Source organism: Anolis sagrei, chromosome 4 (genome assembly GCF_037176765.1).
Source record: "Anolis sagrei isolate rAnoSag1 chromosome 4, rAnoSag1.mat, whole genome shotgun sequence".
In the NCBI taxonomy this organism is placed as follows: Eukaryota; Metazoa; Chordata; class Lepidosauria; order Squamata; family Dactyloidae; genus Anolis; species Anolis sagrei.
Window position 1 is genome coordinate 168,548,065 of NC_090024.1, and position 15,372 is coordinate 168,563,436.

Genomic DNA, 15,372 nt, shown 5'->3' on the forward strand with positions numbered 1-15,372 from the left:
AACAAACACAGCAAAGAGAAGAAAAAGAACATGAAATATTGATACCTACAAATTGAAATTCAGAGTCTCTGGGAAAAAAACTAACTGTGATTTTAATAGTGATAGATACTCTAGAAACAATTCAAAATGGACTAACAAAGTAAAATCACCATATATAGGATCATAGTAATACAGTTATAAAAAGTGACACTGCTAGGAACATTCCATATTATCAGGTAGAAACTGGATCTTTGATGGTTCAAACCCCCAGAAAACAGCAAATAAATCTCTGATAGATTTTGAGATTTTAAAAAAGGTGATGGTGGTGGTGACGATGATGCAATGGATGTCATTAATGAAGAAATGAGCACTGGATGAAAAATGTGTTCCAATATTTTAAAAAATATTTTCCACATAATATTTCTATTCTAAATATGGAAATAATATTTGAAAATATTTTAAAAATGACAGAAAAACAGGTCTTTTGAATGTTGAGAAATTCTAAAGAGAAGGCTCCTGGACTGATGAGAAGCTCTGCTTTTCAGAACTTATTCTGTACAAAATTATCATGTTATTCTATACAAAATGTGTGCAGGGTTGCTATGAGTTTTTCAGGCTGTGCGGCCATGTTCCAGTAGCATTCTTTCACGACATTACACCTGCATCTGTGGCTGACATCCTCAGAGGTTCTAAAGATGCTTGAAAATGCCAGGCACAGAAGCAGGTGCAACGTCAGGAGAGAATGCTAAAAAAACCTCACAGCAATCCAGTGATTCTGGTCATGAAAGCCTTCGACAACCTAAATGTGTGTGTGGTTTTTCTTTTTGGTAGAAAATATTGTTTGTATGTAAAATATGCATTGAATTCTTGCCATTTATTTGATGTAAACCACTTCAAGTCCCCCCAGAGGTGAGAAAAGCAGTATATAAATGCAATAAATAAATAAATAAATAAATAAATAATCTTCACAAAATAAACATGAGTGAAACTTGCGCAGAATAAGTTCTTAATTGCAAATTCCTCCAAAACACCATGGTTTTTGAAGGTTTTCTCACAGCTGTAAGGAAATTGTCCTGATTATTCATTACTACTTTTGAGAAGAAGCTTAGTGAAGAACTAATCTTTTGTGACTAAATGAGGGGATAATGGAACATATGATCTGTGGCAAAGAACATATTGCATGTATTGGTAGAGGCTGAAAAACTTCTTGTAAAGTTGATTCCCATTAGAGTTAATAATACTGAATAAGATTACTAAAAAACCAGTAGGACAAAAATAAAATCTCAATGTTTAAAATATTGTGTAAAACTTTATTCCAGTTTTCAACTGTGTTTCTTCAGGTAGTTTAGCTTGAACAGAGATTACTACCTAGAGATGATCCTGTTGGTTCCCATTCCTTGTCTGCCTTTCATGTTTCCTCAGGCAAAATTAATCTTTATCTAGCTTGGAAATTGTTTCCAGTTGGAGGATTGTCAGCATAACTAAAGAATTTTATTATGAATCATGACATGCTGACTCCAGTTTAGCACATAACAGTCAGAGAAGTATGTAAATTCGATGCCTATTTGGTACCTTCTGGGGATTGGCTTCTGGACCCAACTTATGCACTTTATTAATGAATATTTATTTATTTATTTACTTCATTTATATACTGCTTTTCTCAGCCCTTAGGTGACTCAAAGCGGTTAAGAACAGCAAAATTCAATGCTAAACATTACAAAACAATTGGGACAATTAAAACAATAGCATAATAACAATTAAACATCAATATAACAAATCAATATCTACATACCTATTATATGTTCCTTCATATGTGCTTTTGTTGTGTTGTGGTTAAAATGGATCAGTGGTTCTCAACCTGTGGGTCCCTAGGTGTTTTGGCCTATAACTCCCAGAAATCCCAGCCAGTTTACCAGCTGTTAGGATTTCTGGGAGTTGAAGGTCAAAACACCACAGGTTGAGAACCACTGAAATAGATGAAGATGAGGGGATTGGTATTTCAGAGCCTGGAGGGCCTGGGAGAGCAATGGATCATTCTTTCACTGAGGAAAATTAGGAGATTTTAGATCAAGATTCTGTCTGTGAGATGGGGCTTGAAAGTGAAACTGTTCCACAGTCCAGCAGCAGATAGGGAAATACAGAGAATGGTGGAGATGACTTCTCACCTACAAGTAGCTTAGCAACTCCTGATAAAGGACAGGAAGGCAGAGATAGCTTGCCTGAGAAAGCAGGTATGTTCAACAGGGGTATCAGGCTTGATCTTAGGGAGAAAAACATCAAGCTCAGGAAATCCAAAAGGCTCAGTGAAAAGGAAGTGCAGAGAAAGTCTCACAAGCCAGAAAGTCAAGGTCAAAGAATGGCTTCATGTTTTTCAGCCCTTAAATTAGAAAGCATATCTTTGAGAATTCAGAACAGGCAACACTGCTAGATAGTGAGGAACTCTTCCTGTTTCCAGTTCATGTTTTAGCCTAAGTTCTTGGTTTTTCTGGATTCATATTCATGTTTTGATTCTTGTTTCCCTGATTTATGCTCATGCTATGACTTGTTTTTCTCTACTTTTTGGATTATTTGGATTATTGCTTTTGAAGTGTTTTACTCCTTACCAGCTTTGTTGGGCTTTTTACTTATGAACGACCTTTTCTGATTACTGATGGATTTTGCCTTTCTTATCCTTTTTGATTATTTTCTCTTTTTATATGTACTTATTTCAATAAACTGTTTTATTACTGCTTTTGGAGTCCTGGTTGGTGCTAAGGGCAAGATGAACTCTGGCTGAGATAAAACACATTGATTACCAAAAGGCCTTTCACTCGATGAGTAGCATGACAATAAGTGATAAAATCAGCAACAAAGAACTGCATCAAAGAATGACATGGTCAATGAGATCTATGAGGCAAAAAGAAAATGGGCAGGGCATATAGCATGAACAAAAGACAAACGATGGACATGGTGACTAATGAACTGGATACCAAGAGACCACAAGAGGCAGTTGGGCAGACCATGTACTAGATGGGACAAACAAATTGTTAAGCTATTCAGCCAGAAATAGAAAAGAAAAGCACAGGATCATATATTTTGGCAAATGGTAAATTTGCATGAAGCCCAAAGGAGTGGATGTATGACAAACCAAATAGAATAGTATATTACATGTATATAGTATGTGTATATCATAGTCTATTCTGCAAATTCTAGCATGTTCGGACATGTGGATTACACACTATTCAAAAGTTATTAAATTTCACCATCTTGGTTTCATCTCCACTCTTTGAAATGAACTCAAAATTTGGAAATCTGCTTTTAAGACTTATGTTGCTTCTCCCCCCCCCCCCCCATTTTCTCTTCATGACAGAGGAAACCATGGCCAGCATATGCAGAATTTGATCTTTTATGTCTGTGAACTTAACTCTGCATCTCAGTTATTATTTTTATAGAAAGAAGGTGTAGCAAATAAATACCCTCCGGAAAAAGTGGCAGAGTCTCACTCAGGAGGCCAAACCATTATATATGGAGGTAAAGAAGGGAAGGCTAATCTTCAACTACAATGAAGTTATTACACTTTGGTTCTGATAGAGACCAATACATTTCAATAGCAGTTTTACCCTCAAAAGTTTCATGTGTTGCTGTTATTTTTAAACGCAAAATACATCAATAAAGAGCTACAAAGTACATTAGAAAGAAATATGAAAAGATAACAATACTTTTCTAAAATTTTTGAATCAAATCTTGGTGGGCATGCCCATACAATTTGCATGATTTTGCCCATCCCTTTTTATGACATAATAGATTGATTAACACTACTATATCTTGGAAAGCTAATATTTGATTATTTGCACTTTCCCACCTTTTTTTGCAGTGGATATGAAGCATAGACCTATGGTACTGTGGAAGATCACAGGTTAACATAAAAAAGAAGAAAAAACTCAATTTTCCATAGCAGATTGATTTATGTCACCTCTCTGTTTAATCTACTTTGATGTGTCAATACTTTTGACAATGCTGTTTTATAGTCTGAGTTATCAGAATAATGAATACTCATATCCCCTCCATGTTTTCTTCATGATCAGCTGTAAAATCTGCCTTTGTGGAATGTCCCTCAAAGAGTTTCAGGAAATGGAATGGGGGTGGGGTGTAGAAAGTGTGGGAAATAAAATGGAAAACACTCCAAAGAGGCATAGCTGCCTTGATAGAAATTTGTAGAACACTATTTTGCTGCAGGTCTTACAAGTGTAGGTATGTCTGTGATATTCATGCATATTGCACATATGAATATTAGGCCTGGGTAACAACGGAAAAATTTGTTTCTAAAATCGATTCGTTTTTTGGGGGTTTTTGCTTTTCGATATTTAAAAGAATTCCGAAATTTTTCTTTTTAAAAGTTCGATATTTACGAAATTTCGTAAATGTTAAAAAAAATTACGAAACATTAACGAAACATTAACGAAACAAATACGAAACAATTATGAATCGATTCGTTAATGGCGGACGCGACCGCGCAATACGCTAAAAAACCTCCAAATGGGACAGGGGGAACTTCTGAAGCTTCCCTCTCCCTCTGTTGTTGACTGTTGGTGTGATATTATAATTTTTTTTCACTAATTAAACAAAAAACAACTATAAAACTTGCCCCAGACATGCGGAAATAATAACGAAACTACCTCAAACCGATAACGAAATGAATACATAACGAATCCGAAGCATTTACGAAACGAATTTAAAAATTCATTTCGTTTTTAAGTTGCTCCAGAATGGTTCGTTATCGCTTCATTATTAAAAAAATAACGAATTTTTAACGAATTACGAATTACCGAAACGAAACCGCCCAGCCCTAATGAATATTATTTGAAACACAAGTTTGGTAGAATTGTAGGTGGTAATTGGAAAAAGTGTCTTGTATCTCTGATGAAAGCCCTTGAGACATGAATATTTTCCCCCAACCACAATTTTGAGAAGCAGTCAAAGGAGAGGGAGACTGACCTGGAGGATTAAAAGATCTGGTTCCTTCAATCCACATCCCACCCAGGGACTTCTAAATGGTCCTTGAAAACCAAACTTGTAGGGTAGAGATTACAGGTCTTTAGACTTAGGTTTGGATCTGTATTGACAAGTTCACTCTGAAAAACACTTAAGAATTGGCTTTTTACAAGCTGAAATTGTTGCCAGCAGAGTAGAAAAAGCCATGAATGTTGTCAGGTTGAGTTTGAAAAATTCTTCAGATTGAACCAAAATTAAACAAGAATGGGAAGTTGAGTCTCTCCTATACCATTCTCTTGTTGGAGATGAGAAACAAAGACAAAAATATTTTCATGAACTCACATTATGTTATAACGTTGAGGGTTTTTTCAAAATAATGATCTCAATCATTATTAAATGTTCAAAACTTTCTAACACATTTTATTCATATTTCTGCGTGGCTCATATTTACTCAGTAGTGACTCCAACTGAGTTTAATGTTGCTTCCTCCCCAGTAAATATATTGTGGATTTCAGGCTTAACTTTTTGCATCCTTTGCAGCGGAGATCAATTCTTGTTTGTCATTCTTGCTTAATGACCATGGAACCTCTAATCCAGGCCACAAATTCCTCACTGCCCATTCTTTGGCTATCTTTTTTTTAAACATCAGAATGCGTATCTAATAGCAACCAATGACTTTTCCTATTTTCTCACTTGGAATTCGTTTTGGAGCTTTGGAATTGCTATCTCACTTGAATCAGTAACATCTGTGAGAACAGAGCCAGCTTGAGTTAGACAGATTTCCTGCATTTGAAGCTCTTTTTTCCCTCTCTGAAGAGATTGCTCTGGGACAATTACATTTAATGCCTCTTATTTCTTTTCCCTTTTTTTAGTAGCTTGACTTGAAGGATTTTTAAAGTGACTTTACCACCATTTTGAAAAAGTTCACTTTCAAAACACATGAAAAGAAAAGTTTGAGGGGATTCCTAAAGCTGTATTGCAGCTTGCAGGTATGGCTTTGATTTTCCTTTCTTGGCAGGCTTGCTAGTTTCCATTCCATTAAAAAAAAAAAAAAGATTACCGGGTGCCTAAAAACAGTGCTTTAAAAAACTTTTACACTGGGCAAGAAAAGGGAGCAGTTATGTTTCAAATTCATACACAGACAAAATTGGCATGTTTAATTAAGGATCCATTAGAAGATATTCCTTCAGTATGAATAATGTAATTTTATTTTGATAGCATGATAACATAACTACATTTTAAGAGTATATAATGAATAGAGGATTTGCAAAATGTAGATGGAAGACAAAGTTATTATTTAATAATTTTTAAAATGCACTAAGCAATCTTGTCTCTAGGCTGGAGGATTACCTCACACTACAGGAAGATATGGCTTTTAAAAATGAGATAATTGTGTCTGTGTTGATTAATGAAGAACATATTTGTGCTGTCAACAGGGCTGCTTTTATAGTTTGAAAACTTCTTTTGTCCTGGCAAGTGGTCTTGTTGCTGCTTCAGCAAACAACAAAAGTGTCACTGTTGGATGTTGATAAATTATTCATGTCACTAACTAGGAATCTGGATTTTCATGTGAATTGCAGTGGTGTTGTATCATTGTTGTTGTTTTTAAGACTCCCACAATCGAAATACATGTTTCTTACACACCTGCATGCTTCGGGCAATCAGGTGTTCAAAATCACAGATGGGCTGTTTTGCTATACCTCATCCCCCTCCTCTCAGCTTGAGTGAGTCACATATCAAAGGCGTCCCATGAACACTTTGTCTATTTATTCATACTTGCCTGTGAATTCTCCCCTCCTTTCAACTAATTAGTAGGAGGGAAAGGGGGAATCTAACGGGATTCTTCTAATTAGCATTGGGGAATCCAATAACTTGGCTTATTAATTTGAATCCTAAAAGATGCAGGTGTTCTTTCATCCTGGCTTTACAAACTGAGAGCAAGCCTTGAGAATATTTCCTGTCTTGCTTCCTTGCCTCATCCTGTAGTAACAGTATTTTTTCTATGGAAGTCTGTCAGCAAATTGTCTCGTAAAAGAAGGCTTTGAGAACTCTACAATGAAAGGATTGATTATGTTCATCCTGCCATCATGTTTTCATGTGGAAGTGGACAGGCGGGGGGGGGGGGGGAGGGAGAGTGAGCCCTGTAGCTAGTAACCAAAGAAGGGTTACCTAAAGCCTTGACTCCTTAGAGTTCTGAAGGAAATAGAAATTTAGGATAGGACAACGATTTTGTGAGTCATATTTGTGAAAATAGCTGCGTGCAGAAGGAGAGATAGTATTGGGGGGTACAAAATTTTACTATTTGTCACTGAAGCAAAGTCACCTTAAAGAGTGGATAATATGCTATGATATCCTATAGCAGCAAGAGTGTACACCAATTTGAAATATTAACTAGGAGCCTCAGTGCAAGGAATAAATACATTAGGATTATCTGACCAAGTTTGTGCTCATATGGGAAGTGCAAGAGAGATGAACTTCCCATTTTTGTGCTCTATATTTTCATATTTCATTATGAAGATGCATATTCTGCTTCCATATGGAAGGTGTGATTCCCAAATGCTAGTCCTCCAAGTATTTTGGATTTCACCTTGCAGAAGCCTAAACTCCCTTGGCCAGTGATCAGGGATTCTGGGAGCTGAAGCTCAAAACACCTGGTAGACTTCAGTTTGTGAGACACTATATAAAGATTCAATTTTGGGCATTGTAGGAGAAGCAAGTTACCTATCAATATCTATTCGGGCTGTGCAAACATTGTTTCTGCATCAAATGTCAGATCTATTTTGTAAGATTTGTGCATACAATGCGATATTAAGAAATGCATGTGGCACCCACACAAAAAAAACTGAAGAATTGGAACTCTCACCCAGTAGTTTTGCATAAGTTGTGTAAGATTCAATTTTGACACAGTTTTAATTTCCAGAGCAAGTAAGGGAGGCAAAGCCAAACTTGTTATGCCTTTTAGCCTATCTCTATTATTGAATCTTCAAAGAATGTGAAACTACAACTGAAGTAGTATCAAAACTAATCTAGTGAATTATAGTACTATAAGTCATTCAACTTGAAGTGCCCCATGTGCTCTCTGGATCTGCCCATGGTTTCAGAGGGGGAATGAAAAGGAGTGGAGTTACATCTCCTTGCATCCAGAGAGCTCTGTGACCACCCCCTCCCCCCACCTCCAATGACAGATCTGAAACAAACTTGGCATACAGACCCAACATGGCCAAATTTGATTACTAGTGGAGTTTCAGGGTGATTGACCTTTGAATCCAGGAATTTTAATTCATGTTTTTAATTAAAAACTACCCATGTGTATTAGCATCAAGTCAAATTCATTCAGAATTCTTATTAAGTAAATGCAGGATTGTGACCTACATCAGTTTCTATATTTCTCTTATCAGACAGTCTGTGGAACAGCTTTTCCGAATCTATGCCCAAGATGTGATGGGCATTTCAACACACCACAACAACATTGAGAGGAAAAGATTGTAGAAAAGTATAGTACGGCATATCAGCAGAGTTACATGCTAAGCCAATGAGATGCTTGACTGAAATCTGAACCAGCATTAGAATCAGAGGCATACTGGAAATCATCCATGTGGAGAATTTTGTCATAAAATAAAGTTGTAATGATGCAACTGTTAGTTCTGGGCTGGAGGGAAAGAAAAAGAGATGACCAATTGAACTATTTTGAACACAGATAGCCATGTAGGAAGTCTGTGTATACCTGTTACAAACATCTTTTGCTTGTTTATTATATGATGACATTTCCCAAAGTTTATTCTGTCTCAAAATTGTGTTAGAATAAACTTTGGGAACTTTTCAAATAAGTTCTTTGGGAACTTTTCAAATAAGTGGCTTTTCACTCACCCTATGTGACAACCTGATGCTACAGAAACAATGCTTCCTGGTTATTTGCCATACTTCAACATTAAATACAAGAATTTAATCATTGGTAAAAATCCTATAATTTTAAATTTCTGTCTTCAAGACGTAGATAGTAGTGTAATATGTTGTTTCTGTTTTTCAACAATATTCTTCAATTTTTCTTTATCTTTGAAAAAGTACATACAGTTTTTTCCCCATTTGTTGTAGATTATTATTTTCCAGAAGCTTCTCCTTAATGTTTTTGTCAGCAAGAAGATTAATAATAAGTTGATTTAATTTCTTTAGCTGGAATTCCAATAGATGAAACTGTTCACTCCGTTCCTGATTACTCAGACAGATGCTTTCTCTATTGTGGTACAAAGAATCACAAAGGGCAATTACATCCACATCCATCTTTGTGAGAAGTAACATTTGATCTACTGTTAATAGATCAAGTAGTGGCACTTTATCTAGATCAGTGGTTCTCAACCCGGGGTCCCCAGATGTTTTTGGCTTTCAACTCCCAGAAATTCTATCAGCTCATAAACTGGCTGGGATTTCTGGGAGTTGTAAGCTAAAAATATCAGGGGACCCCAGGTTGAGAACCACTGATATAGATGTAGCTCTTCAGACATCTGCCCAAGGCCTTGTGTGTTCTGGACAACTACTTTGGATTCTTCCCTTCAAGAAGCTGATATAACCTTTGTGTTGCATTATCCCTCAAATCAATAATACTCCAGAAGATTTTATGATTGATGGGATATAGATGGCTCAGATATTGTTTCTAGTGTCTGGGCCAAAGTATCACTGCTCCATTTTAGATCAGGAACCATACTTTCAAGCAGATGGCTATAATCCCTATTTTCTCAATTCAATTTCATAAGCCAGCAGAATAAATGCAAATGATGACTTCTGTTTAATCAGTTGGTGACAAATTTGATCTTGTCTTGATATCTAGTAGGCTTGGTTGATCAAGAAAAAAAATGTTTCTAAACTCGTTTTGATTTTAAAATTATTTCTCAAATTTTCTTGAAAAAAAGATCGGAAATACCAAAAATCTGAATAGCTTTGTTTACTTCGTTAATGGAAGGTGCCCTCCCCCATTAGTTTAAAATCTCGCAGTTTCCCTGGCCTCCCTGGCGACAAGCAGTGATGTGGTTACCCCCTGTGACCGTCAAGAAGACCTGGGCGTGGCCACGCCCACCTCCTCCCTCTGCCATCCATCGGCCCTTTGCAGTCACTTGGGCGTAGCCACACCCACCTCCTCCCTCTGCCATCCATTGCCCTTTGCAGTCACACAGAGAAAGAAAACTGCCACATTACTTTTAAAATCTTGCAGTTTCCCTTTTCTGTGTGACTTCAAAGAGTGATGGCAGGCAGGCAGGGGAATGAGGTGGGCGTGGCTATGCTCAGCTCTTCTTGACGGCCACTGGGGGCATGGCCTTCAGGAGGAGGTGGGCGTGGCCATGCCCAGCTCCTCCCTCTGGCATCCATCGCCCTTTGCAGTCACACAGAGAAGGAAAACTGCAAGATTACTTTTAAAATCTTGCGGTTTCCTTTCTCTGTGTGACTGCAAAGGGCGATGGATGGCAGGCAGGGGAATGAGGTGGGTGTGGCTACACCCAGCTCTTCTTGATGGCCACTGGGGGCGTGGCTTTCGAGAAGAGCTGGGTGTAGCCACACCCACCTCCTCCCTCTGGCATCCATCACCCTTTGCAGTCACACAGAGAAGGGAAACTGCAAGATTATTTTTAAAATCTTGCAGATTCCCTTCTCTGTGTGATTGCAAAGGGTGATTGATGGCAGGCAGGGGAATGAGGTGGGCGTGGCTACGCCCAGCTCTTCTTGATGGCCACTAGGGGCACGGCCTTCAGGAAGAGCTGGGTGTGGCCACGCCCACCTCACCCTTCTGCATCACCGCTTGTCGCCAGGGGGGCCAGGGAAAGTGCGAGATTGTAAACCTTGACCAGACATACGAAAATAATTCCAAAAAATGGGTAAATTGTTTCAATTCGTTATTACTCCTTACACTATTCCAGCATGGCTTGAAATTGTTTTAAAAGTCATTTAAATACGAATTCATTCTGATTTTAGAAACTTCTGAACCAGATCAACCAAGCCTAATATCTAATATTTCTCTTGAACAATCCGCAGATCAAATCACCCCTTACTGTTGCCGAACATAACCCCCTCCTCCCCAAAAAAAGATAGTTTATAATCAGGGAATTCATAGTTTTGCCAAGGACACCAGGCTGGAATGATATAATAAGGGCTGGGTTTTGGCCAATCTGTAGAAGGACCAACAACCACAACAGGACAATGTGCTGGCTCTTTGGGGCCAGACAAGGATGTTGTTTCAACTTGGTGAGATTTATTGGGTAATAGGGAAAATCTTTACTGGTGCTTATTGTCTCACCAGGCATTACAGGTCCTCTTTTTGGGTCTTGCTGGCCTCTGAATTCGTGCTCGACATCATAACCACTGGCATGTTCAATAAATCTGCATCTATCTTTATCAGCAAAGGCAACATTTCACTGCTTATCATAAACATAACAGTTTAAAAAATGTACCAGTAAGGCCTTCTCGCGGACCACCATGAGAATTTCGGGGGCAGGGGCTGAAGCCCCCCAAGACCCCCCCCCCCCCCCCGGCTACATGCTTGCCCTAGCCTTTACATTTATTGGTTTGCAGTGGTTGGGATTTGTTCACAAATAAGTCCCCTAACTTCTATACTAAGCATTTTCCATTTTAGCACTTTTGTCTTTGCAGATGCATTTTTAGACTCCCAGTACTTAGTTCTATGTCTCTTATTCAACTTTCACAGAAAAATCCAAGATAGCATCTCAGGTTCAGATCTCAATGTATACATCGCTGTCTTTGCTTCCAAATGTCTCAGCAGGACTCTGTCTGCAACATTGTTTTGAACCCCATCTACTTCTAAAAATAGCATTAGTCAGTCTGTTTCCCAGACATGCGTCATTAATATCAATAAACATTATGAAGATCTAATGTTTAATTCTGTTCCAAACTATAGATCATGCCATAGTTTTCTTTCTCCATAAAGTCTACTCTCCCTTAAAATCTTTTGCTCTCTTTAATGGAATTTCTTGAATGAAGGCTCTTATTCAAACTTGAAAGTTATGTGTTTGTTTATTTAAGGCCTTTGTTTCTTGTGTGTTTGATTATTATTTTAAGCATTTGATTACTAGACAAGCAAGGTGCCATCCATCAGGGTCCCCACAATTACATTAAAGTGAATGAAAACATTACAAATGTATGTGGAGGCTGGGATAGTTGGCATTTTTGCTCAAAGTATTTGTCTATCTTCTTAATTTGATTTAGGGTTCTAATCCAACTCTGTGCCATACCTAGGAGATGCAGTTGGGTTGATATCCCAGTCTCTCCTGACAGTGGAGTGAATGTTTTGCTGCCCTATTGAATCTAGTGTGCCACTGAATGTACTGTGTCCCTCAATTTTCAAACCCTGAAAACAAAAACAAAAAATAATTGCTGGCGAATATAATGTGTAATGGCAAAAAGTGCACTCTATGTAATCTGGCCAGAAAAGGTGTGTGCTATAGTTGCTGCCTGCTTAGAATCCCTTATTTAAAAACCAAATCTTCTAGCAATTGAAAGGAAAACCAGAGAAATAGGTAAAACTTCCATCAAGGAGCCTCTACTGCAGTGGTTCTCAACCTGGGTTCCCCAGATGTTTTTGGCCTACAACTCCCAGAATTCCCAGCCAGTTTACCAGCTGTTAGGATTTCTGGGATTTGAAGGCCAAAAACATCTGGGGACCCCAGGTTGAGAATCACTGCTCTACTGTTTATCCTGCCTTATGTTCCTTGGGTGAATATATGATGTACAATGAATGTAACTTGACACCACTTTAATTGCCCTGGCTCAATGCTATGGAATCATGGGAGTTGTAGTTCTACAAGCTCTGTAACCTTCTCTGCTGAAGAGGGCTGGTGTCTCCCCAAACTACAAATCCTTGGATTCTATACACTGAATAATGGGATTCTAAGTACTATCAAACAACATCAATTCTTACAGTAAAGATGCATCCTAGATGATTCCTAAGTCCTTGGGTGAATCTACACTGGAATGAATGCAGTCTGATATCGCTTTCACTGCTATGGCTCAATGCTATAGATTCAATGGGGCAGTAGTCTTTAGCCTTCTCTAAAAAGAATGCTGGTGCCTCACCAAACTACAACTCCTAGGATTATGTAGTACTGAGCCATGGCGATTAAAAGTGATGTCAAACTGCATTAATTCTGCAGTGTAGATGCATCCCAGGAGGCTATGCTGGCATTCTAGACTTAGCCCCCAAATCTACTTAGGGTTGCAAAAGGGAAATCTGTTGAAATTATCTTTTGACTTACTGGAAGTAATTTTGGGGACTAAATACTCCAAAGGCAATCACAATTTAAAAATAGGATTTAGAGTATGTGCCCAGTTTCATTCCTGCTGCTTGAAACAGAATCCTACAGAATCTTGGGGCTTGTAGTTTAGGGAGGGGTTTTTACCCTTCTGAGCAAGAGAAGTCCTAGGAGACATTCAACTAGGAGCCCCATAATTCTGCAGGGTTTTTTTAAAGTGGGACGAGGTAAGTCCTATCTGATCTTGGAAACTAATCAGGGTCAGTGCTAGTCAATATTTGAAAGGGAGATCAATGAAAACCATTCAGTTTAGGCTATATTTAAGGAATTGGGGGAAAATCACTTTATGAAGCTGTTCTCTTTCTTTCTCTTCCTCCCTCCAGAGCTGGGTTTCTTCCCCACCTCCCAAGTCCTCAGGTGCGGTAGGTGGGGTAGGGAGGCAGAAAATGTTTTAAAGTGAGTAGCTTCCTTTTCTGTGTCTTTTCCCCATGGCTGCCCCATGTTTGCAAGCATGCTGGTGCTTCTGAAACAACTTCCCCACTTTGGCTTGGCACTTAGATTACTATAATACTTGACACTAATGTGCTCCCTAAATTTGGAAATTTGTTTTAGCAAAAAAAAAGAAAAAGAGAGAGAGAGAGAGAGAGAGAAAGGGAGAGAGAGAGAGAGAGAGAGAGATGCACATTAGGCTTGAGTAAATATGGTATTTATAACATCTTATTTACATTTTTAAAAACAAAAATGTAAAGGAAGGAAAAATAGTACATAATACAATAAGTTACTTTAATTAACAACCTCAAATATATGTTCTGTGTTTTCCCCCCAGTTAGGCACATTTTAGCACATTACATAATAAAATGTGCATTTTTAAATATGCACTTTTAAAATGCATACTATTTTTCAGAAGTAATCTGCTATACCAAAAATCATTATTCTCCCACATCTCCACTGAGAAAAATATTGATTCAAAAGGAGAATGGTTTTTTTTTTTAGAATTTGGCAAGAATTTCCTTACAAAACATGGCTTTAATTAAATTTATGTGAAGGATTTTCTATTTTTTTTCCAGAACCTAAAAATAAATGAGAAAAAAATGCATTTTGTTAGAACATGTATAACTCAAGGGGCCAGTAAGCCTTCAAGCGTATCAAATTTGTCCCTTTCGATATACCTGCATGTACTATACCCGTAGTGGGAAACGTTTAGCTCTTCCAATGTTTGGAGTACAGCTCCACAATCCCTTACCATTGCCAATTCTGATGGTCTAAAGATATCACACTTCTTTCCGTACCATAGCATTCAGTACTACAGCAAAAAGTTTTCAATGTTAAAGATAACCAGTTATAACATGCACGTGTCCCTATTTTGTTTGTTTCTACTCTGAGTTAGGACCTCTTCAGATGTGCCACTGGAATTGCCAAGGATTCTGGAAGATATCGCCCCATGCCCCACTCTGTCCTGGCTTTCCCCTGACCTTATCACAGTGTCCACCGATCAGCTTGCTCTGTTGAGAGCAATGTAACTAGAGGAAGACTCACGTGTTGCTGCCAACAACATTTTTCAGCGGCAACTCCAGTTCCACAGCAGTTTTGCCATGAAGCTGCCCTGGAAGTACTCATCTAGTGTCTAATGGGATCCAGTGGTAAAGCTGCTGTGGAACCGGAGTTGCTGCCAAAATGTGCCCCATGTGAAGAGGTCCTTAATGTGTTTCAACAGAACTATTACTTTAGTTTGCTGTGCATTTGAAATCAGTTACTTAATAAATGCTATATATTTTCAACATTTGCAGTTCATACATAAAAGAAAGATATAATCTAGAAAAACACTATTTGAAAAGGATTTTCTCTGCTATGTGTATATTAGGTCTTGATAGAAAGGAAAGAGATGATTTTGCAAATTATTTAAACTATAAAGTAGTTACAGTTTAAGTGTCTTTTTCCATTAAAACTTACCAAATATAAGAACCTTTTTGTATGTTACTTATTTTGAGAATAAAATAAATGTCAGAGAAAATAATCTCTTAAACTGTCACATAAATGGTGAAAGCAGATAGTATTTCAAGTATTACATCAGCATGTCTTGTATTTTATTCATGACAGTTATGAAAGATTTAGGGAATACATTTAAAGCCACCTAAGAAATTTTGAAGAGCTCTGTTGTGTCAGCTTCATTCTT

The 15,372-nt window shown here is 37.8% G+C and overlaps 1 protein-coding gene across 5 annotated transcripts in view; it reads left to right on the forward strand.

The window, feature by feature from the left end:
* Positions 1-15,372, forward strand: part of LOC132773991 (FRAS1-related extracellular matrix protein 1-like) — a 345,102-nt gene that overhangs the window by 176,915 nt on the left and 152,815 nt on the right. The window contains exon 1 of one of the 5 annotated variants that reach the window (XM_060773614.2): positions 5,658-5,939. The exons of the other annotated variants lie outside the window; for them this stretch is intronic. The gene's annotated coding sequence lies outside the window, so the exon portion shown is untranslated. Of the gene's footprint in view, positions 1-5,657; positions 5,940-15,372 lie in introns of those variants that run through there. 5 annotated transcript variants of the gene reach the window in all.